The sequence below is a fragment of the Apodemus sylvaticus genome, chromosome 3, assembly GCF_947179515.1.
Source record: "Apodemus sylvaticus chromosome 3, mApoSyl1.1, whole genome shotgun sequence".
NCBI lineage: Eukaryota > Metazoa > Chordata > Mammalia > Rodentia > Muridae > Apodemus > Apodemus sylvaticus.
In genome coordinates this window covers 157,090,687-157,116,435 of record NC_067474.1, presented here as the reverse complement: position 1 = coordinate 157,116,435, position 25,749 = coordinate 157,090,687, and the positions used below count along the sequence as shown (strand labels likewise).

Genomic DNA, 25,749 nt, shown 5'->3' with positions numbered 1-25,749 from the left:
TTCAATAGATTAGTTCTTGACTATCTGGCCTAAGAATCTTCCTGTATATGGATCTGATCCTACACCATCCAAATCTGAAAATGAGCAAGTGGGTTGACATTCAATTATGGAATCAGTGGCCTACTTTTGCTGGGAGGGTGTGGCTATAGAGGGGGGAGGAGTTCAGCTGAAAACTATATAAAGAGTCATAGCAGGCAGAGAAACACTCATTCTCTTGGAACCTGCAGTTACAGCCTTCTCCTGCCTGAATATGGTGATCTGTCCCCAGTGTCCAGAGCAAGTAAGTACCTCAGCTCCATAAGGACACCTCATCTCATGCAGCCTAGTCTAGCCTTGTCCTCACTTCAAATTTTGTTCATTTAATGTATTTCATGGTGGCTCTTCTTATTTAAGATGAGTTCTCTTTAAGTTTGTGTGGGTAGTATCCTAGATATTCTGTACTTTTTGGCTTTTATCCACTTACCAGTTAGTACATACCTTGCACGTCATTTGTGTCTGTGTTGCCTCACTCAGGATGATGTTTTCTAGTTCTATCAATTGGCCTGCAAATTTTTTTTGTTGTTTTGTTCTGTTTTTTGTTTTTTTGAGACAGGGTTTCTCTGAGTAGCCCTGGTTGTCCTGTAACTTACTCCGTAGACCAGGCTGGCCTCAAACTCAGAAATCTGCCTGCCTCTGCCTCCCAAGTGCTGGGATTAAAGGCGTATACCACCACAGCCTGGCTGCCAGCAAAATTCTTAATGTCCTCATTTTTTATTAGCTGGATTGTTTCCATTGGATATATGAACTACATTTTCTGCATCCATTCAACAATTGAGCACTGTCTGCCTTTTTTTCAGCTTCTGGCTATTACAAATAAGGCTCCTATAAACATGGAGGAGCAAGTGTCCTTGTCATAATGGGGTGGGCATCTTCTAGGTATATAAACAGAAATGGTATAGCTGACTCGTCAAGTACAAGTGTGTCCAATTTTCTGAGGAACAACCAGATTGATTTTCAGAGTGGTTGCACCAGTTTGCAATCCCATCAGAAGTGGAGGAGTGTTCTCTTTCTCCACATCCTCACCAGCATGTGCAGTCACTGGAGATTTTGATCTTCACCATTCTGATTGTTGTAAGGTGGAATCTTAAGGTCATTTAATTTCCATTTCCCTGAAGACTAAGAACTTTGAAATTTTCTATAAAGGCTTCCTGGTCATTCTAGATTTTTCCACCTTTGAATTAGGGAAAGGGTTGAAGAAGCTGAAGGGGGAGCGACCCCATAGTATTTCCAAAAGTCTCAACTATCCTGGATGCCTGGGAGCTCCCAGAAATTAAGCCACCCATCTTGGAAGCATACACAGGCTGGTCCAAAGCCCCCAGTACATATATAGCAGAGGATTGCCTGGTCTAGCTTCGGTGGGAAAGACTTGAGGCCATAGAGAAGGGGGAAGCCTGAAGGGTTGGAGTGGAGGGAAGCAACCTCTTGTGGGAAAGGGGGGTAAAAATTAGATGAGGAACTGTGGGACGGGGGCAATGGCTGGAATGTAACTTCAAACTTAAACTCACAGGCCTTAAACTCAGAGATTCTCCTACCTCATTCACCTGAGGGCCCATTAAGGAGAATGTCCAACTGTGTTCTCAATTGCATCTGATTATTAATTAGGACATTGTGGTTTCGGTGGCATTTTTTAGTTTTATTTAGCTTTGGTTTTGTTTCTAGAGACAATCTCACTAAGAATGTCAGAGTAACCTTGAATGGTAGGCACTCTAGGCTGCAGTATCAGATGGGAATTACTCACGTGCCTTGAGTACTGATCTTTATGTCACTTGAAGCCTGGCATGTTTGGGTATGCTTTTAATCCCAGCAACAGGGAGGCAGAAGGAGGTTCTGAGTGTCAAAATAGTCAGATATCATATGAGTTCTTTAAAAAGACAAGCAAGGTGGTGGAGAGATGCCTCACTTTTTAAGAACACTGAGTGTTCCTACAAAGGTACTCTTGTTCAATTCCTAATAACTACATGGTGCCTCACAACCATCTGTAATGGGATTTGATGTCCTCTTTGGGTGTATCTGAAGACAGGGACAGTGTACTCATATACATTAAATAAATAAATAGATGCATAGCTAAATAAATAATGCAAAACTAGCAAACACACAAAATAGCAAAAAAGAAAGCGTATTTGCTTCTGTAAATAGTCTCTTATTTTAATGGACTCAGGATGTCCTCAAATTTGTAGGAAGAAATCTATATATACAAATGTGTGTGTGTGTGGTGTGTATATGTACATGTATATATGTGTGCATGTAGTATATACATGTATATGTGTGTTTGTGTGTATTTAATAGACATTAAATCACAATCACAGTCTTGCTCCCTCATCTCCTCCCATACCCACCCTTGACTGAAACAGGAAGGCAGATGCTGGATAGTATCTAAGTTTAATGGAAGCCTAATTTATATAGCAAGTTTCAAACAGCTGTGGATAAGATCATGTCTCAAAGGCTGAGCTTTTGTTACATGGAACACACATGTAATCTCAGCACTTGGGAGGCAGAGGCAAGCAATTCTCTGGGGAATCCAGGCCAGTGTGGTCCATAAAGCAAGTTTCAGGACTGTGAAAGGTATAGGTAGTTCTGTAAAAAAATTATTTCAAAGAACAACCAATAACAAAAACAAAACAACTGTGGGTGCTTAAATTGGTACTCAGTTCTCCATACTCAGCCTTAGTGATCTAGCCCCCACACCTCGCTATGTGGGCAGAAAGCCTTCCTAAGTTTCTTGTCATTCATGGTATATTTTTCCCTGCTTCCCTAGGATGAAGAAGACACTTTAGAAAAAGACACAATGCATTTCTACTCCCCACCCACCCTGATGAAGCTGGCAAGACTGAGGCTAATGAGTGAGGAGGCATTGACCATTTCTGTTCTCCAGGATGTGCCTGATAAGCTGTTCCCAATGATGTTTGAGGAGGCCATTCTCCGTGGAAAAACAAAGATCTTGACTGCCATGATACCTGTGTGGCCCTTCCCATACCTTTCTATAGGAATGCTGATCAAAAACTTCAGCCTAGACAATTTGAAGGCTGTTCTTGAGGGGATAGATCTACTGATTTCAAAAACCGTTCATTCCAGGTAGGCAGTTTCAGCTGGGGATGGAGGGAGGTTCTCTGAGTGCTGATAATGAGCAACTAGGAACAGAGAATATTTGGCCAACTGTAGCTTAGAGACTTCTGAATATCAATTTTTTTCATCACCATCGAGTCAGGACTGTTCTTTCCGGAATGTAGAGGCTTAGATGGGTGTAGAGGCTTGGGTTCAATCTCAGTTATTTGGCCAAATAATGTCTAACATGGAAGACAGAAAAGGCTAGACACACCCTGTAGGGAATTGGTCGTTTCCTGCATCCCTCAAAGGAACAAACTAAATGAGGTTGGGATTAAGGGGCCTGGAATGAAGAGAGGTAAGACAGGGCTAATGATACACTTCTTACAAAGAATGCTATTCATTTACTCAGCATGAGGCTAGGGGTTTGATTCTAGGCACAAAAGTAAGCAAAGTTTTAGGGAAGAAAAAAAAAAGCTGAAGTGTGAGATGTGGAAGAGAATCAGAGCTATGTTATGTTGTGTCTTACCTTCTAAAATTTATACTCATTTCTCCCACAGCAGGTGCAAACTCAGAGAGATCATGTGGAAGGATAAGGTCCAAGAGTTTTGTGGGATATGTACTAGATCCCATGAAGTTGAAGGCTTACCAGAGTTCATGGAAGAGAAGCACCCTGACTGTGGGATGAAGAAAGAATTGAAGGTGACAACTCAACTCCAGCTCATAGAGGGCAGCCTTGATCAGTGTGCCACATACTTGCTGCATTGGGCTCAGCAGAGAAAAGATTCCATTCATCTATGCTGTAGAAAGTTGGAGATTAGGGGCTTAACTGAAGACACAGTCATAGGAATCTTCAAAATTGTACATGTAGACTGTATACAAGCTCTGGAGCTATGTTGCCTTTACCTAGAAGATTTTGAATTTCTTAATCACTACCTGGAACAGATGAGCAATCTTCTCACACTCAGTCTAGATGAAATCGTAAGAACCACCAGCATGTGTTATTCTAAAATGCTTAATGAAGACAAAGTGACCACATTGATTTCTCAACTTCCCACACTCCCCAGTCTCCAGGAACTCTGGGTAAATGATGTCCCTTTTATAGAAGCCAACCTGAAGGAATGCCTCAGGTAAAAAAAAAATGAAGGTCAAGTAGACCAGAGAAAACACATCTCTTTTCTTTGCTTTTTCTCTTTTCTTCTTTTGTTTTGATTTGATTTGATTAGTTTGGAAGCAAGCAAGTCCACAATGATCGGGCCAGCATAAACCAAGCAATGATAGAGACCTAGCATATCTCAGCAGATGAACTCTGTGATGAGAAATATATGACCAGGCATAAGCATGACACTTACTGCTCATGTTTTGAGTCCAGGATTGGGTTGGGCAGCTGAGAAATATGCAATACTGTTCTTCTAGGTGCAACAGGGAAATGGACCTTGGAGTAACAGAACCTGTAAGAATTCTTAAAAATAGCACGAAGTAGTTGTTGAATTTTATTTGGAGTAGGGAGTTCTTCCTATGTGTACCATGTTGCCCTGATATATCCATTAGTGTGGTTTCCTGCCAGGTCCTGAATCATATTGATATGAACAGACCTCAGACTAGAATGGTCTGAGTTGTGTGAGCAGACATTCTGCATGGGCTTTGACCTCAGTGTATTGTCAGAATGAGTTTGGAAGAATGTCATCTACTTACCTGCCAATCCTCTCAACTGTCTTCAACACCATTTCCCTAAAAGCAATATCTTCTCTCCACAGGTGCCTGAAGAAGCCCGTGGAGGCACTGTACATCGGTAACTGTTACCTCTCACAGTCCGACTTAGATTACCTGCCCTACTGCCTGAATATTTTTGAGCTCAAATATCTGTACATGATTAGAATACCTTTATGTCATTTATTACTTGAGCCTCTTGGGTTTCTCCTTGAGAGAACTAGAGACACCCTGGAATGTGTGGTATTGAAGTCATGTGGGATGGGGGAATCTCAGTTCAATAGCCTGCTGCCTGCCCTAAGTCAATGTTTGCACCTCACAAAAGTCAATTTCTGTGATAATGATATCTCTCTGCTTTTCTTGAAAAAAGTTCTACACCACACAGCCAAGCTTAGCCAGCTAACTCTTGAGCTGTACCCCGCCCCTCTGGAGTGCTATGATAGCAGGGATGTAATACTATCACACAAATTAGAAATTTTTGGTCCTGAGCTCCTAGATATACTCAGGGCCAAAAGACAGCCCAAGAAGGTCACCTTTGCTACCACCCGATGCTCTAAGTGTGGTGGGTCCTATGTTTATGATCTGGAGACCCAACATTGCCTTTTCAAAAAAGAACAATATTAAGGTAGATTGTGGAATGAAAAATGGAAGTTTAGTATTGGGGATTGATGATATCTTAAGTGAATGTCTCTTTCTGGAAGAAGTATGTATTTGTCAATCACCTAAATATCTGAGACACACTGGAAAGGCAAGATCCTCCTGTGAGCTGATGAATGAATTTTGTATCTGAAATATTGTCAAACAGTCGTTTCTCCTCTAGGATTTATTAGTTTGAGTGTGTTACAATAAAGGCACCCATCTATGAATATATTGTTCCCTTCTGTTGACTGCACACAAAAAAAAAAAAATGTGTTGACTTTCTGGGTTGCAGATATGTCACTATCAGAGCACAGAGCCTAAGCATTTGCAGCATTTCTGTTCCTGTGTCAGGTTTTTTCATTTCTCATCACCATAATTAGGCCAATTTCAAATTTGTTCAGTTCCTTGCATCTCAGGAACAGTTCTCATAAATGGGACCCAAACCACAGGGGTTTGCATAGTGCTCAATGTTTGGGAAACAAATTTGTATGTGTTACATTAAGATCACATCTTCATTAGATATGGAGAACAATGGGATGAAGAGACAGGTTTCTTCAACAGTCAAAATGAGGGCCAAGTGAATACCAAGGCAGGCACATTTCAGGACTATGTCCTTGTATTTAGCCTTTGCTAGAAGGCATTATTTGCAACAAAGGAACACCCAGAGACCTGATATCAAAATGAGAAGGGCATGATGTGACCTTAAGCAGTCTAGTTGTTTGTACTTTCAGAACAGTTTATATGTTGCTAAGAATTTCACTTAGAGAAATATGTCCTAACACCAACCCCTGGTTCCCTGTGACAGGTCCAGATGGGGGTCTCCCAACTTTCATGTATAGTGAAGCTATTGAGGTAACTCACAGCAGGCTGCAGAGAAGAGGATGTTCTCTATGGAAATGATCACACTCTCCTAACTTTAGTTCATCATTTAACATCCAAGCTGGATACTGTTTCTGGACCTAATTCCACGCAGCTCTACCTCACTTGCCTATTATGAGTCTTATTGCTCTCTGTCAAGTCCCTGGAGAGCTGAGATTAAATATGTGCACATCCAGGTCAGGCTATTTTCTTAACAGAGTACCAGGATGCTCTCTATTTGATTCTATGAATACCCTGAGACAATTTAAAATCATGAGTTTTCTAGAGGGATGCCCATAGAGAATGAAAGATGTTTTTGGCTGGAGTCAGGAATGAACTATTATGTAGGTATACTCAGAGTCAGCCCAAGATACCCTCACACCAAGTTTTCAGCACAAAGGAGATCCATGTGCCTCAGAGGGACAAAGGGCAAGGGATAAGAGACAATGACAGGAGATAGAAGACAAAACAGAAGTGGAAGACGACAAGGGAGATAGTAAAGGAGTATTTGTCTTTGGGGGCCCAGTGTGACCATAAAAACTACCTCTGAATAAAAAGAGACAGAATACCTAGCCTGTAGGTCAAAGGCATGTTATAAAGGTAAAAGGTAAACCCCAAGTGAGAAAGAGCTATTTAATTTTAATTGGGGTGGGAAATTCTGTAAGCCAATACAGACTTTTGATAGCTTGAATTGAAAGCCTGGCCTTAGTAAGACTCAAGAAGGGGTAGTATCCGAATTAAGGAAGGGAACCTTTAGAAATGTAATCTAATTGTTTTCAGCAAGGTACAAGAATGGGGAACAAGGACCAGGGCTGCCAGGGCATTGTCCCATCACTGAGGCAGGAGCCTTTGTGAGAGTAGGAGTTTCAATTAATATACAGATCAAGAACATGTATCAAACAAAAAGAAATAAAACGAAAAGAATATCTTCCCCCCCAAACAAAGTACATACATAGCACCTCACTCAATTTACTAATGGATGACTAAATAAACAGATTAGACTGCCGTGGGGAATAATACACTGAATGGGCCTCTGGAATTTCAGGCTAGTGTCAATTTTTTGCCTTTCACAAAGGGAACTCCAGCAATGGAAATATGAAAATAAACCAGGCAGCATCACTTTGGGACACAAGCAACCTATCACAAGGCAAGTTTTGGTTGGAAGGTGGAGCATAGAGGGGGAATGGTGAGGATTTAATGAGCCTGGTTCTCAGTTTTCATGCGCCTTGCATTGTGTTAAAGTCTAAAATAATGTAAATGGGATTTTTGTAAAATGATACTTTTTTTTTCCCCTTTTGGTTTTTCCAGACAGGGTTTCTCTGTGTAGCCCTGGCTGTCCTGGAACTCACTCTGTAGACCAGCCTGGCCTCAAACTCAGAAATCCACCTGCCTCTGCCTCCCAAGTGCTGGGCATTTAAAGGTGTGCGCCACCACTGCCTGGTAAATTTTCAATAGAAAGATGGGTGCAGAGGATTTTTTTAGAGAAATAATGTGAAATACTCTAAAAATTAGATTGATAGTTTTTTATACATACGTGCAAGAAAAGGAAGGTATTTTCTATTACAAAACACACATGGATGTTTAGGTATAACCTGAAATAAAGAAATAAATATCTGTGCCAAAAAATAATATTTAAAAAAAAAGAATGAAAGTAGATCAGATGCATTTGAAACTCTCTAACATGCTAGGGGTGGTAGCATATGTCATTACTCGCATTACTCTGCAGGACAAAGCTTGGAGATTTCAATGGGTTGGGGACCAGCCTAATCTGCATTTACAATCAAAAGCAGTGTCTTCATCCATTTCTTCTTGATGATTCTTTCTTTTGGTTTTTTGTTTTTGTTTTTTGTTTTTTTGTTTTTTGTTTTGGTTTTTTTTTTTTTTTTTTTGAGTCAGGGTTTCTCTGTGTAGCCCTGGCTGTCCTGGAATTCACTCTGTGGACCAGGCTGGCCTCTAACTCAAATCCACGTGCCTCTGCCTCTCAAGTGCTGGGATTACAGGTGTGCGCCACCACGCCCGGCTCCATTTCTTCTTGAGAGACTCTGAATTTGAACTTTTCTGTCCTCTGTCTAGTGATTACAGATCTGATGGAGTATCCAGTGGATGAAGGTGATCTACAAGCAGTGAGGGCTGATTAAAAAGAAGCTAAACCCAGGACCAGGCAGTGAGTCTCAAATTCTCTACTCTCAGAGAATTCTCTTTTTCTGAAGCAGTGCACCTGTCCCTCATAAATCTCCCTTCTGGATTTGCCTGCAAACCAAAAACTGCCAGTTTATTGGCTGCCTGAATCCTACCAAATAATAAATATATTTTGTTTACTATCTAGATGGATGATGTTCCCTCTATGAATAACAAAATACCTGAGACTTGCTTGAACTTCAAGAGGCAATTCATCAAATCCCTGCCCGACAGTGCTTATTTTATTTATTTAGTAGGTAATTCTTGACTTAGTCTCAGATGCATCTGTGAGACTCAGTCTCTTTCTAAAGCTTAGATTGATTTCAAACACCAACTCTCATGAATCCTCATACCTCAGTCTTCTTCCTAATAGGATGACGTTTTAGAGCCAACTCACTCAGCTGAGTTTTATTCACCTGTGTCCCACATAATTTTGAGTGTAATTCAAGTTGATGTTACTTTATCTTTGATAGTAGGGACATCTACACCAAACGTTATGAAAAATATCTTCAGAGAACCTTATAGAAATATCTTGTTACAACTGTGAAATCTGTTCTGAAATATAAAATACCCAAGTTGGGAGCTCTGTCAGTCATCTGCTATGTTAGCTACTCAAAAGGATGAGGCAGGAGTATGGCTTGCATCCAATTAATGGTAGGCAATGGTCCTACATATGTAGCAGAGAAGGAAAAGTCTTTGAAAATAATACAACCTCAAGGGTCACTTTCTCCATTATTGTATAAACTGGGTAGTTTAGACATGCCTGTCTTAATCATTTGTGGCATGAGGATCAGAAATTTAAGCACAACTTTTGATATCTAGCAAGTTTGCAACCAGCCTGGACTTTCCAAAACTATTTCTCAAAACAATTTTAGAACTGTGTTAGAAGAGAGGCAGTATACTTGGATCTATGTCAGAAAGGGCTGTTTCATAAAAGTGTAGCCCAGCACAATGGATACAGTTAAGGAAATCAAGAATGGGAGCAGAGCCAAGCATGGTCACATATAACTTCAACATGAGCATCTGGAAGGCAGAGGCAGGTAGATCTCTATGAATTTGAGGCCAGGCTGATATACATACAAAGTTACAGGACAGTCAGAGATTCATGGTTATTTCAGAAAAATAACCAGAATGTTGACTCAAGTGTCACAAAGGTTATTATCATTTCATTAAGTCTAGCCTCTGCAAACAAAAAAAACAGCAGAAAGAAAGACAAATAATTAGCCAGTCACTAGTGTGCACATTTTTAATTTCAGTATTCCAACAGGAATAGCAAATGGATCAATGGATCTCAGAATCTTGGGGGACATCAAGGTCTACATAACAATTTCCAGGCCAGCCATGTCCACATATTGGGAACAATTCTTCATAAACTTTTGAGGACTGGACTGATAACTAGATGTTTAGAACATACTGTACACTTTCAGAGTACTATTTCAATTTCCAGCAACCACTGTGCACCACCTCCTGTTACAGGACCTAGAACATCTCTAAATTACACAATGTCCCATTAGCTCCATATTCAGGCCAACAATTGTGGCTACTTTCCTGGAAATGATACTGGAACCAGCAACCCCATGTAAAACCATGACCTCTGTCTGTCGATTCCACCTAAAGTAGACCCACCAGGCCCAAACTGTTTCCCATACCCTGGTCTCATTCCCATACCCTGGTCTCCCTATTCTGGGTTATATCATTGTCAGACTATTTCTGATTTTCCAGAGGCCAAGCAGTTCTAGCAACACCATAAGCAACAAAACAAAACAAAGACAAAACCCTAGAGGTCATTCAGCCCAGAAAAATCCTAGAGGAGACTCTATATTGGACTTAAAGAATTATTGATCACCTGAACTGGCTCCAGAAGACCAGAGAAGAAACAGAAACCAATGGAGTAAAAATCCCCAAATGGCCCATCTAGCAAAGTTGAATTAAGATGTCACTACCTAAACCTATAGTAACCCCAATCCCAGATATCTGAAGGCCAGTGTAAGAACACAATCCACAACAGTTAGTACAATATTGTAACACCAGAGCCCAGCTATCCTATTACACCCAGCCCTGAATATTGTAATAAGATGATGCAAAAATGACATAAAACCTAATCTTATGTGTATGATAAAGTCCTTTAAAGAAAAATGAATGAACCCCTTAAAAATCAAGGAAAATGCAAGCAAAGGTGTGAAGGAAATTAAAAAATTGTCTAAGACTTGAAAATGGAAATGAAAGAAATGAGGAAACACAAACCAAAGATAGGATATCCAGCTCAGCAACAGAAACTACAAATGAAGCATCAGTTACAAAACACAAGAGATGGACAAAAGAATAACAGGTGTAAAAGATATGATAGAAGAAACTGATAAACTGTTTAAAGAAAAAGTTCCTGACACAAAAAATCCAGAAAATTTGGACACTTTGTAAGGATGAAATCTAAGAATAATTGCTATGGAAGAATGAGAATATGCTCAGGTCAAATAACCAGAAAATACTTACAACAATATCATAGCAGAAAATATCTATGACTTAAAGAATGAAATGCATATAAACATACAGGATGCAAAATAGATTTGACCAGAAAAGAAAGTACTAATGCCACATAAATAAAATAACCCTAAATTTAAAAAAAAATCCAAAGAAATAATATTAAAAGCTACAAGACAAAAGGTTAAATAACACATAAAAGCATACCTATAAAAATTACATATGACTACACAAATAAATCTGTAAAAGTCAGAAGGGTTTGTCCAGATGTCTTGAAGATTCTAAGACACCACAGATGCGAATCCATACTGCTATACACACCAAGCTTTCAATTGTAATAGATGGAGAAAAAAGATATTCCATGACAAAAGCAAACTTTATTTTCATTATGGCTTATTTTATTTATTTATATTTCAAAATTCCCCCTTCCAGGTATCCCCTCTGCAGCTCCTTCTCCCATCCCCATCCTGTTTGATTCTAAGAGGTTATTCTGCTACCAATTCAAGAAAACCTATCCTCTCACAAAACCCTAGTTTAAGAACACATCAATATTATCATACATGTCAGATAGAAGTGGAAGCTGGAGTCACATTGTCTAGCTCTGGTCTTGCTCCCTGATCTGGAGAAGACTTGTGGGACTACAATAGCATCCTGCATCCCTCTGGTACTTTTAGGGGCCCCAAAACAAACCACTTTGGAACCCTTCTGACCACTCAGCCTAATGGAATCCACCTGCTACCCAGATGATCCACAAGATGCCATCAGGATTATCCAGCCAATTCCAGGGGAAAACAGTTGCATAAAAGACAGCACAAGAACACAATCATTGAGATCCAAGGTGATATGGCATTGCCAGATACCTTCTATTCTGATACAACAAATGCTAGATATCCAAATGAAACTGGAGAACAAGAAGAGGATCTTAAATCCAATCTTATAAAGATGAAATGGGTTTTTGAAAAGGATATGAATAAAACCCTGAAAGAAATACAGAAAATAAAACATTCTAAGAGGTAGAGGCATTAAAAGAAGAAAGAAATTAATATAAGAAATAAAGAAAGATGCAGTTAAACAGATAATGTATGTATAAAATAGTTTAAGACACAAAAAGGGAACTGGAAGCAATATAGAAAACACAAAATGAGGCAATCCTGGAGAAGGAAAGCAGGAAAGAGAACACAAATTACAGACACAAGCATCCCCAACAGAATACAGGAGGTGAAAGGGAGAATCTCAAGTTTAGAACACATGATAACCAAAAACTAATATATGAGTCAAAGGAAAATGCAAAACTCTGAAATGTTCATCACATACAACATCCAGGAAATTTAGGACACTGAAAAGACTAAACAAAAGAATAATAGGAATAGAAGAAAAAGATTCCCAGATTAAAGGCCCAAAAAAAATCTCTTCAACAAAATCATAGAAGAAACTTGCCCTAACCTAAAGAAAGAAATGCCTGTAAATATACAATAAAGTTACACAACACAAACAGATTGGACCAGAAAAGAAAATCCTCCCATTACATGGTAATCAAAACATTAAATTTATAGAACAAAACGAGAAGTTTCAAAGCTTCAAAAAAAAAGTCCAGATAAAATATAAAGGCAGAACTATCAGAATTACACTCAATTTTGCATCTGACACACTTAAAGCTAGAGGACCAAGAGAGATATCTTGAAGACTCTAAAAGACCTCATATATCAGCCTGGACTACTATGCCTAGCAAAACATTAAATCACCTTAGATGAAAAAACCAAGATATACCATGATAAAACCAAATTTAAACAATACCTTTTCATTACCAAACCCTACAGAAGATACTAGAAGGAAAACTCCAATAAAATGACGCTGAGTATACTGAAGAAAACATAATAAATAATTTCACAGGACTAGAACTAATAGAAGAGACAGACACACACATGAGCACACACACAAAACAACCATAAGTAGCATTCATTGTTCATTAATATTTGTTCTTATTGGATAATTTATTTATTTACATGTCAAATGTTATCCCAATTCAAGGTTTCCCCTTTAGAATCCTCCTATACAATCATTCCTGCCCTCTGCTTCTATGAGGGTGCCTTCCACCCACCCACACACACACACTAGCCTCCGCAGCATTGCTTTCCCATACACTGGGGCACCGAGCCTTCACAGGTCTAAGGGCCTCTTCTACCATTAATGCATGACAAGGCCATCCTCATCTGAGTCATGGGTCACTCCCAGTGTACTCTTTGGTTGGTGCTTAATTCCCTGAAAACTCTGGGTGTTCTGGTGAGTTGATATTGTTGTTCTTCCTATGGGATTGCAAACACATTTAGCTCCTTCAATGTTTCTCTAACTCGATGGACAGGACCCAATCCTCTAGTAAAAAAACACAGGCTGACAGAATGGGTGTATGTGTAAACAGAATCCATCATTCTGCTTTCTACAAGAAATACTTCTCAGTATCAAAGACAGTCATTATCTCAGTATAAATGCCTGGAAAACAGTTTTCCAAGCAATTAGCCCCTGGAATACCCATGATATTACCTAAAAAAAAAAAAAAAAGATATCCAACCATAAGTAATCAAAAGAGACAGGGAAAGACACTTCATATTCATCAAAAGAAAAATCGACAGAGAGCATCACAATTTTGAGCATCTATTCCCTAAATACTACAGCACCTAGATTTGTAAAAGAAACATTACTAAAACTTGAATCACACATATTAATAGTGGGAAAACTGAATACCCCACTCTTTCCAAAGGACAGATCCTCAAAACTAAACAGAGAAAACCAAAGCTAGCAAATATTAAGATTCATATGATCTAACAGATATATCTATAGAACATTTCACCCAAACACAAAGCAATATACCTTCTGTTATGCACACATTGGAACTTTCTCCAAAATTGGCAGTATAATCTGTCACAAAGTAAGCCTTAACAGATACGAGAAGCTTGACATAACCTGATGTATTTTTTTCAGATCACTATGTGATAAAGCTTGACATCAACAACAGAAACAATAGAAAGCCTACATATTCATGGAAACTGAAAACTATCGACTCAAGGATAAATGAAAGGATGCTTTCAGCTCCTTTGTCAAAGATCAAGTGACCATAGGTGTGTGGGTTCATTTCTGGGTCTTCAATCCTATTGCATTGATCCACTTACCTGACATTGTATCAATACCATGCAGTTTTTATCACTATTGCTCTATAGTAAAGTTTGAGGTCTGGGATAATGAATCCCCCTGAAGTTCTTTTACTGTTGAGAATAGTTTTAGCTATCCTGGGATTTTTTGTTATTCCAGATGAATTTGAGCATTGCTCTTTCTAGCTCTATGAAGAACTGGGTTAGGATTTTGATGGGGATTGCATTGAATCTGTAGATTGCCTTTGGCAATATGGCCATTTTAACTATATTAATCCTGCCAATCCATGAGCATGGAAGATTTTTCCATTTTCTGAGATCTTCTTCGATTTCCTTCTTCAGAGATCTGAAGTTCTTGTCATATAGGTCTTTCACTTGTTTGGGTAGAGTCACCCCAAGATACTTTATGCAGTTTGTGGCTATTGTGAAGGGTGTCATTTCCCTAATTTCTTTCTCAGTCTGCTTATCCTTTGAGTATATAAAGGCTACTGATTTGCTTGAGTTGATTTTGTAGCCAGCCACTTTGCTGAAGTTGTTTATCAGCTGTAGGAGTTCTCTAGTGGAGTTTTTTGAGTCACTTAGGTAGACTGTCATATCATCTGCAAATAATGATTGTTTGACTTCCTCCTTTCCAATTTGTATCCCTTTGATCTCCTTATGTTGTCTAATTGCCTGAGCTAGTACCTCAAGTACAATATTGAAAAGGAGAAAGGAGGAAGCCCTGTCTACTCCCTGATTTTAGTGGGGTTGCTTCAAGTTTCTCTCTATTTAGTTTGATGCTGGCTACCGGTTTGCTGTATATTGCTTTTACTATGTTTAGGTATGGGCCTTGAATTCCTGTTCTTTCCAAGACTTTAAGCATGAAAGGATGCTGAATTTTGTCAAATGCTTTTTCAGCATCCAATGAAATGACCATGTGGTTTTTTTTCTTTGAGTTTGTTTATGTAGTGGATTGCATTGATGGATTTCCATATATTGAACCACCCCTGCATCCCTGTGATAAAGCCTATTTGATCATGGTGGATGATTGTTTTCATGTGTTCTTGGATTCAGTGGGCAAGAATTTTATTGAGTATTTTTGCATCGATATTCATAAGGGAAATTGGCCTGAAATTCTCTTTCTTAGTTGGATCTTTGTGTGGTTTTGGTATCAGCATAATTGTGGTGTCATAGAGGGAGTTGGGTAGTGTTCCTTCTGTTTCTATTTGGTGGAATAGTTTGACAAGTATTGGTGTTAAGTCTTCTTTGAAGGTCTCATAGAATTCTGCACTGAAAACATCTGGTCCTGTGCTTTTTTGGGTCGGAAGGCTATCTATGACCCCTTCTACTTCTTTAGGGGTTATGGGTCTGTTTAGGTGATCTATTTGATCCTCATTTAATTTTGGTATTTGGTATCTGTCTAAGAAATTGTCCATTTCCTCCAGATTCTCCAGCTGTGTTGAGTACAGGCTTTTGTAGTAGGATCTGATGATTTTTTGAATTTCCTCAGTTTCTGTTGTAATATCTCCCTTTTCATTTCTAATTTTGCTAATTTGGATACTTTCTCTGTGCCCTTTGGTTAGTCTGGCTAAGGGTTTATCTATCTTGTTGATTTTCTCAAAGAACCAGCTCCTGGTTTTGTTGATTCTTTGTATGGTTCTCTTGGTTTCTACTTGATTGATTTCAGCTCTGAGTTTGATGATTTCCTGTCTTCTCCTCCTCCTGGGTGAATTAGCTTCTTTTTGTTCCAGGGCTTCCAGTTGTTCCGTTAATCTTCTAGTGTATGCTCTCTCCAATTTCTTTTTGGAGGCACTAAAAGCTATGAATTTTCCTCTTAGCACTGCTTTCATTGTATCCCATAGATTCGTGTATGTTGTGCCTTCAATTTCGTTAAATTCTAAAAAATCTTTGATTTCTTTCTTTACTTCTTCCTTTACCAAGGTATCATTGAGTAGAGTATTGTTCAGTTTCCATGTATATGTGGGCTTTCTGTTGTTTTTATTGTTATTAAATACCACTTTTACTACATAGTGATCTGATAGGAGGCATGGGATTATTTCAATCTTCTTATATTTGTTGAGGGCTGTCTTGTGACCAACTATATGATCGATTTTGGAGAAGCTACCGTGAGGTGCTGAGAAAAAGGTATATTCTTTTGCTTTGGGATGAAAAGTTCTATATATATTTGTTACATCCAATTGGTCCAAAGCTTCAAATAATTTCACTGTCTCCCTGTTTAGTTTCTGTTTTCCTTATCAGTCCATTGAGGAGAGTGGAGCGTTGAAGGCACCCACAATTATAGATTTAGGTGCAATGTGTGCTTTTAGCTTTAGTAAAGTTTCTTCTATGAATGAGGGACCCCTTGTATTTGGAGCATAGATGTTCAGGATTGAGAATTCTTCTTGTTGGATTTTTCCTTTGACCAGCAAGTAGTGACCTTCCATGTCTCTTTTGATGACATTATTTTCAAAGTCAATTTTATCTGATATTAGAATGGCAACTCCGGCTTGTTTCGTGAGACCATTTGCTTGTAGAATTGTCTTCCAGCCTTTTACTCTAATTGTAGTTTTTGTCTTTGACACTGAGGTGTGTTTCCTGTATGCAGCAAAATGTAGGGTCCTGTTTACATAACCAGTCTGTTTGTCTATGTCTTTTTATTGGGAAATTGAGTGCATTGATGTTAAGAGATATTAAGGAGTAGTGGTTATTGCTTCCCATAATTTTTGATGTTAATTTTATACTTGTGTGGTTATCTTCTTTTGGGTTTGATGAAAGAATTTTAATATCCTGCTTTTTCCAGGGTATAGTTTCTCTCGTTGTAATGGTGTTTTCCTCCTATTATCCTCTGTAGGGCTGGATTTGTGGAAAGATATTGTGTAAATTTGGTTTTGTCACGGAATATCTTGGTTTCTCCATCTATGGTGATTGAGAGTTTCGCTGGGTATAGTAGTCTTGGCTGGCATTTGTGTTCTCTTAGAGTCTGCATGAGCTCCACCCAGGATCTTCTAGCTTTCATGGTCTCTGGTGAGAAGTCTGGTGTAATTCTGATAGGTCTTCCTTTATATGTTACTTGCCCTTTTTCTCTTACTGACCTAAGTATTCTCTCTTTGTTTAGTACATTTCGGGTTTTGATTATTATGTGACAGGAGGTAGTTCTATTCTAGTCCAGTCTGTTTGGAGTTCTGTAGGCTTCTTGTATATTCATGGGCATAACCTCTCTTTAGGTTAGGAAAGTTTTCTTCCATAATTTTGTTGAAGATATTTGCTGGCCCTTTCAGCTGTAAATCTTCACGCTCATCAATGCCTATAATCCTTAGGTTTGGCTTTCTCATTGTGTCCTGGATTTCCTGGATGTTTTGGGTTACAAGCTTTTTGCATTCTGCATTTTCTTTAACCATTGAGTCCATGGTTTCTATGGTATCTTTGGCATCTGAGATTCTATCTTCTATCTCTTGTTTTCTGTTGTTGATATTTACATCTATGGTCCCTGATTTCTTCCCAAGGTTTTCTATCTCCAAAGTTGTCTCCCTTTGTGCTTTCTTAGTTGTTTCTACTTCTGTTTTCAGATCCTGGAAGTTTTTGCTCAGTTCCATCATTTGCTTGTTTGTGTTTTCCTCTAATTCTTTGAGAGATTTTTGTGTTTCCTCTTTAATGACTTCTGCCTGTTGATCAAAGTTCTCCTGTATTTTTTAAAGTGATTTTTGCATTTCCTCCTTAATGGCTATAAACTTCTGACCTGTATTGTCCTGAATTTCTTTAAGTGATTTTTGTGTTTCCCTTGTAAGGGCTTCTAGCTTTTGATCATTTTTCTACTGAATTTCTTTAAGAGATTTATTTATGTCCTTCATGTGTTCCTCTAACAGCATCCTGACCAGTGATTTTAAATCCAACTCTTGTTTTTCTGGTGTGTTGGGGTATCCAGGACTTGCTGTTGTTGGAGAATTGGGTTCAGATGCTGTCATAATGCCTTGGTTTCTGTTAGTAACGTTCCTACGTTTGCCTTTAGCCATCTGGTTCTCACTGGTATTAGATGGTCTTATTGTCACTGGCTGGTGCTTCAACCTCCTGTGGACCTTTAAGGCTATTTCCGTGACACTGGATGATTGGGCTTCCTCTGACACAGATTGCTGATATGCTGCCTTCCTCTTTTGTGCCTTTGGACCCCTGCTGAGTCTTGCCTCAACCAAGTTGTACTTGGGTTGTCTCAGTGAACCAGGTGTTCCCTGACTGCTCTGTCATGGAGTGAAGATGGCGGCAGACAGTCACTCCCTCTGTTGATCCTCAGGTAGAACACAGGCCCAACGACATGCTGGCTGACAGATGAACCACCTATGTGCTCAGGTCCTGGGCACAGGCAGACCCCTGGCAGTTTGCACCCCCAGAGATCTTAAGCTTGGGATAATTCAGTACCTAGTGATGCTTTTCTGCCCCAGCAGGCAGAGAAGATGGCAGTGGGGAGTCACTGCCTCTGCTGCTCTCCACGTAGGACACAGGCCCCATGACCAGCCAGCTGGCAAATAAACTGCCTATGTGCTCAGGTCCTGGAGGCAGGCAGACCCCTAGCGGTTTGGACCCCCAGAGATCTTAAGCTCGGGATAATGCAGTACCTAGTGATGCTTTTCTGCTCTGGCAGGCAGCGAAGATGGCCATGGAGAGTGAAGCTGCAAATCTTATATAAGGAAATTGTTATCATCTAAAGGATAAAACAGGAGCCTATAGATTGGGAAAAATCTTCACTAACACTACATCTGATAGAGGCCTAATATCCAAAATATTTAAAGAACTCAAGAAGTTAGACTCCAACACAACTAAATAAACTAACCAACAAATGAGGTACAGAACTAAACAGAAAATTCTCAACAGTGGATTCTTGAAGGGTTGAGAAGTAATTTAAGAAACATTCATGATTGGGCTGGAAAGATGGCTCAGTGGTTAAGAGCACTGACTGCTCTTCCAGAGGTCCTGAGTTCAAAACCCAGCAACGATATTGTGTCTCACAACCATCCATAATGAGATCAGACTCCCTCTTCTGGTGTGTCTAAAGAGAGCAACAGTTTACTTAAATATACTAAATAAGTCTTCAAAAAAAAAGAAACATTCAAGATCTTAGTCATGAGCTTAATGCAAATCAAAACCACCCAGGAATACCCCTTAAACTGAGAATGGCTGACAGGAAAAACTCTAGGAACAGCACATGCTGTTGAGTATGTAGAGAAATGGGAACACACCTCCATTGATAGTGGGATTAGAAACATATAGAACCTCTCTGGAAATCAAGCTGGAAGTCTCTCAAAAAACTGGAACTAGTTCTGCCTAAAAACCCAGCCATACAACTCTTTGGCATGTATACAAAATATGTTCCACCGTACCACAAAATCATGGGCTCCACTATTTTCATGGCAGCTTTATTCATCAAGGCCAGAAAAAGGTATTAACCCTGATATCCCACAACAGATGAATTGATACAGAAAATGTGGTTCATTTACAGAAAGGAATAATATTCAGCTATTAAAAGGGAGGGCATGTTGAATCTTGGGAGTAAATGGATTTAACTAGAAAATATCATACTGAATTAGGTAACCAAGAACCAAAAGGACATGCATGGTATTTACTCACCAGAGGATAGATAGCCACAAAATACAGGATATCCATTATATATTCACGGACCCAAAGAAGTTAAACAAGAGGGAAGATGCTTGAGTCTTAGTTATTGGTAATATTAAGTGCAGCTCTGTTGGAGTAGATGTGGCCCTGATAAAGGAAGTGTGTAACTGTGGGTGTGGGCTTTAAGATCCTCATCCTAGCTCCCTGGAAGCCATTCTTTTCCTGTTTGACTTTAGAACAAGATATTGAACTACCACCTCCTCCTGTACCATACATGTATGGGTGCTGCCATGCTCCTACTTTATATAATAGACTGAACCTCTAAACATGTAAGCCAGACCCAATTAAATATTGTTCTGATAAGAGGGGCCTTCTTCATGGTATCTGTTCACAGCACTAAAACCCTAACTAAAACATTAGGGCAACTGGGGGTGGGGCAAGATCAGGTGTGGGTAAACACAGGTCCAGAGGGCAGGAGAATGAATGCATATATGCAGCTGTGTGGGGCATGGAGGTGTGAAGTTGGAGGGTTTCTCTAGGAAGTGTTATGGATAGGGAGGCTTCCAGGAGTCAATGTGGGTGACCTTAGGTGAGGCACACAGCAGTGGGGACCTAGAGCCTGAAAAGGCCACCTCTTATAGCCAAGCAGGACCTCTAATGGGTGTGAGTATGACACCAATACACATTAAAAAATTCCTAGCCAATATTTGTTCCATCTTGAAGAAATGTAAGAAAAAACTAAAGTAGAGACTGAAAGAATGGCAAACCATAACCAGCTCAACTTGAGATGCACTCCATGGTCAAGCACCATTCCCGGACACTAATAAGGATGCTCTGTTAGGCGTGGAGAGAGGATGCTAGCAGCTTGGTCTTATGGAAGAGGAACATCAGAAGAGGAGGCTCTCCCAAGAGCTGTTGCCTGTATCTGTGATGTGTTTTAGTTGGACTGCCTTGTCTGAACTCAGTGGGAAAGGATGTGCCTAGCCTGGGGCAGACCTGATGTGGGTGGGTGGAGACATAGCCAGGGGAGGCCCACCAGCTCAGAGGTGAAGGGGAGGGGCATGTGGAAAGGATTGTGGGAGAATGTGGGAAGGAGGAGACAGTGAGAGGGATAGGAAGTGAACCAAGTAAATATGAATGAATGAATGATTGAATGAATGAATGAATGAATGAATACATAAATAAATATGTAAAAGATTTTACCATGATTCTTGTCTGAACCATAAAATACTAGAGTACACAGATACATTGGTAAAATTTAACACATCTCAAAAAAAAAACAAAAGATTCTGACTGGAAAACTTGGCAATTAAATAGAGGCAATTTCTACTTTTCCTAAAATGTCTAAAAACATTAATAGTCCCACCATAAAATTAAAGTGCATCTAGTGTGTACTTTTTTTAAAAAAAGGAAAAATTAAATAATTGTTTATAGGTTTTTTTGCATTGAATACTGTAATTTCTGTATAATTTATTTTGATATAAATCTATTTATCTGTATAATGCATGGAAATATTAATGTAAAGATATAAATGTAAATATGAAATTATTTAAACTTACAATTGTCAAAAAGAAGAAGGAAGCATTAGTATCTGTGCACTGCCTCTGTGAATGGGTTCTCACATACACCAATCTCAGTTCATTTTGTCTACATGGAGATCTAATCAAACTGGTCACACCCTGATGCAGGAGAATTACAGAGATATAACAGGTTATCATAGGCTACATGATGAGTTGCAGATAGCTCTTATGTATAATCTGAGAAATTACATGGGAAAAGAAAACAAAAAGTCAAAAAGCAACCTGGCCAGAAAATACTAAAAGGAAAAGTCTAATACAATGAGTTTAAGTACACTCAAGAAAATACAAGAAATAAATGATTTCACATCACTAAAATCCAAAAGAAAAGAGAACCACACACACACACATACACACACACACACACACACACACACACACACACGCACGCACATACTAGCACCACCAATATCAAAACACCAGGAATTAGCAAATATTTGCCATTAATATCTCTCAACATCCATGAACTAAATTCACCCATAAAATGTCACAGGCTAAGAGAATGGATGCATACACAGAACACATCATTCTGCTCTATTACAAGAAACATGTTTGAGCAACAGATATAAACATTACTTCTGAGTAGATAGCTAAAAAAAAAAAAAACAAAAACAAAACAGGCTATAAATCAAATGGACCAACAGGAAAAAATACTAACCTGTCAAATATCTAGTAACATAAATTTTCAAACAAAAGTAAGCAAAAGAAACTGAGGAGAACACTTCATACTCATTAATGGAAAATACACCAAGAGGACTTCTCCATTGTGAACACCTATGCTGAAAATGCAAGGGCGTCCACATTCATAAAGGGAACACTGCTTACAGCCTGCCTCACTGCTCACTTCCTCCTGCCTCCAGACTGGAGGTGCAGCCTCCCTACTCTCCTTCCCTTCAGTGAGGGTGCTCCCCAGCCACCTGCTATAGGCACTGAGGATCCTCCCCCCACATCACCAGGTCAGCAGAGAGGAGGCTGCTTCAGTCCCCAGGCCTCCTTTCCATACTGCCCTAGGAGATGGCCTCATTGGCTGATGCCATCATATCTCGCTAGGAGGGGCTGGATGGCTGTGAGCAGGAACTCACTCCATAGACCAGGCTGGCCTCCAACTCAGAAATCCACCTGCCTCTGCCTCCAAAGTGCTGGGATTAAAGGCGTGCACCACCACCACCGGGCTCAAACCAGCCAAGTCTTTAGAGAGTGAGAGACCACATCTTCCTTAATATTTATGAGAGGGCTCACATGTTTAGAGCACAGACTGGACTTTCAAAACAAACTGATATTCCAAGCGACTATATCAGCTCACAACCACCTAAAACTACAGATCCAGAGGGACACAACTCTTTTGGTCTCTGGGAGTTTTCATCTATGTTAAGATTTCTCATTAAAGACCCCCATGTATACATATAAAAATAAAAAAATTTAAGTGTGACAAATGAAATTATCACCCCAGAAATTTAATGGATATATATATATGCACTAAAATAAAATTGACAATTATTCCTAAGCAATAGTTTATTTATGCCCAGCAGACTGGAGCAATCTTGTGATTAAATGTTCAAAAATGCTTGTAATTTAAAAGGTATTTTTCCTTGTTTTGGGTTTTTTGGGTTTTGGTCTTCTTCCTTGTTTCTTTCCTTCTTTTGACAGTTTGTGTATGCTGTGCTGGCTATACTGGAACGTGCTCTGGAGAAAATGCTGGCTTCCAACTCAAGGATCTCCCTGCATGAAATTCCCTACTGAAGTGGAGACTTCTAGTTTCTTTGGACATAACATTATATCAAATGATGGTTTGCTGGGGCACACAGGTGAAGGGATGTCTTGCTAATGCAAACACATGAAAGAAGGTTTTCCTGAAGAAGACACAGGTGAAAGGATGCTTTAAAATAGCAGACATGTAAAGGTTGCTTGATAAAGGTGTAAATATGACCCCACAGTCAATGGGAGACCAGAACTGAGCTTTAGTTTGGATTCCTCTAGCCCACTATTTTTCACTGACCATATCCAGATTCCTTACATAGCAATGTTGACTTGTGATAATGTTGCTATTGAGAGAAACTTGTCAGGAACTTCTTGTGAGGTTCCTTTGCCAGCTTGCTGCTTCTGTGATATCTCCTGAAGCCAATTGGCAAGCCTGATGGTTTCTGCAAGATTGAGCTACAGCTGGAGGTTCTGCCTAATGTCTGCCTGCTGAGAGGACTGGACTGAAGTTGCTGGTCTCAGTACATTGGCCTGCCTTGGGCTGCCTTTAGCCTCTTTGTATCCAGGATACTTGTCCACAGGGACATGTCTGTGTCTGAAGGGAGCTGGTAAAGCCCTCAAGTGCCATATATTCCTGTAATGTCTTAGGAACTGTAACTCTCCTTCATTCTAGAAACCACCAGAAGGCCAGATCTGCAATACTAGGGAAGTCAGCGTGCCATGTTTTAGTTTTAGCTGTCTCATGTCCAAACACTCATCAGTCTCAGCATATGGAGGCTCTCAAAAGACCCAACCCAGATACAGTTAAGCTTTCTCTCACCGGGTACCAAACCCTTCACCTTTGAATCTCATTTCCCTTTGGAAAGGTTATTCAGGAGAAGGCAATGCGACCAATCTCTTGTCATGACAAAAAGTCACTGATGGCCTATTAAGGCCCTCCAATGAGGCAGTACTATGGTCATGCCCAGCAACAGAGTTTCTGCTAGCCACAGATTGAGTCTGCCAATGATGGACAGAGGAGAATCGCTGAAATGCACGGCATTGCTCTTTACGCTTAAAGTTATTATAAGATCCTGTGTGACAGTGAGTTTTATTATTCTAATTTGGAGAAACAGGGAGAAGGTCTGTGAACTGATGGCTACATGGCGACCCATCCAGACTGTGTCTGAAATTTAAAAGTGAACCAAGACATTTCAATTTCCTCCAAGCAGGTCTGGAGCCATGGGGCTACATAAGAGGACCCTGAGAAACTGTGACTCTGAGGAGACAGGCCACTGAATCCTTCAGCTGGCACTGCTCTCCCTCCTCTCCTTTCTCATCTCTTTCTTTCTGTGGTAGCTGTGCACTTTGCACACTCAGACAGGATGCTCTAGACTTTAAGACCAATCTGGGATATATAGTAAGACCCAGTGTCAGTAATCAAAGAAGAAAGAATCAAACACAAATGAAAGTTGGGAAAGCCTACACAGGAGAGAAGAGTAAAAATTACTGTCTTGGTCCTTTCAATCTCATTTTCCATGAACTGCTGGAGCATGGTGGAGGAAACAGAGGAATCACTGGGTGCAGTTGGGATAAGGGTGAGTGCTTATGGAGGCTGCAAGAGACCTTCCTATATGCACCAGGTTGGCCTGATACAGCCATTGCTGGGGTTTCCTGCCATGCCTTGAAATGTGCCCATTCTGATACTCAAAGGCCTCAGACTAGCATGCTAGGATTTGTGTGGAGAGAAAACAGAAGGTCATGCCCTGGGTGTTGACCTCAATATACACTCAGAATGAGTTTGGAAAAGTGCCAAAGGCTTGTAGAGTAAGATTGGTCTTGAACTCAGAGATACACCTGTCTCTGATTTGCAATGGCTGTAATGATAGGCAAGATGCAAGCTACTTTGCTTCAATAGATTAGTTCTTGACTATCCGGCCTAAGAATCTTCCTGTGTACGGATCTGGTCCAATTTACCTACGCCATCCAATTCTGAAAATGAGCAAGTGGGTTGAGACTCAGTTGTGGAATCAGTGACCTATTTTGCTGGGAGGGTGTGGCTATAGAGGGGGGAGGAATTCAGCTGAAAACTATATAAAGAGTCATAGCAGGCAGAGAAACTCTAGGTCTCTAGAAGCCTGGCTTTACAGCCTTTCCCTGCCTGAATATGGTTATCTGTCACCGGTGTCCTGTTAAAGTAAGTCCCTCAGCTCCATGCGGGATACCCCATCTCATGCAACCAAGTCTAGCCTTGTCCTCACTTGAAATTTTGTTCATTTAATGTATTACTTGGTGGTTCTTCTTTTTTAAGATGAGTTCTCTCTAAGTATGCCTGGGTAGTATCCTAGATGTTCTGTACGTTTTGGCTTTTATCCACTTACCAGTTAGTACATACCTTGCATGTCATTTGTGTCTGTGTTGCCTCACTCAGGATGATGTTTTCTAGTTCCATCCATTTCCCTGCAAAAAAATTTTTTTTGTTTTTGGGGATTTTTTGTTTGTTTTTGTTTTTGATTGTTTTTGTTACTTGAGACAGGATTTCTCTGTATAGCCCTGGCTGTCCTGGAATTCACTCTGTAGACCAGGCTGGCCTCAAACTCAGAAATCTGCCTGCCTCTGCCTCCCAAGTGCTGGGATTAAAGGTGTGCAGCACCACCGCCCGGCTGCCTGCAAAATTCTTAATGTCCTCATTTTTTATTAGCTGGATTGTTTCCATTTGGGTAAATAAACTACATTTTCTGTATCCATTCTATGATTGAGTGCTGTCTACCTTGTTTTCAGCTTCTGGCTATTACAAATAAGGCTGCTATGAACATAGAGGAGCA

At 39.8% G+C, this 25,749-nt stretch overlaps 1 pseudogene; it reads left to right on the top strand.

The window, feature by feature from the left end:
* The first annotated feature begins 250 nt into the window (after nucleotides 1–250).
* LOC127680166 (oogenesin-3-like) lies at nucleotides 251–5,348 on the top strand (annotated as a pseudogene).
* Nucleotides 5,349–25,749: the final 20,401 nt, after the last annotated feature.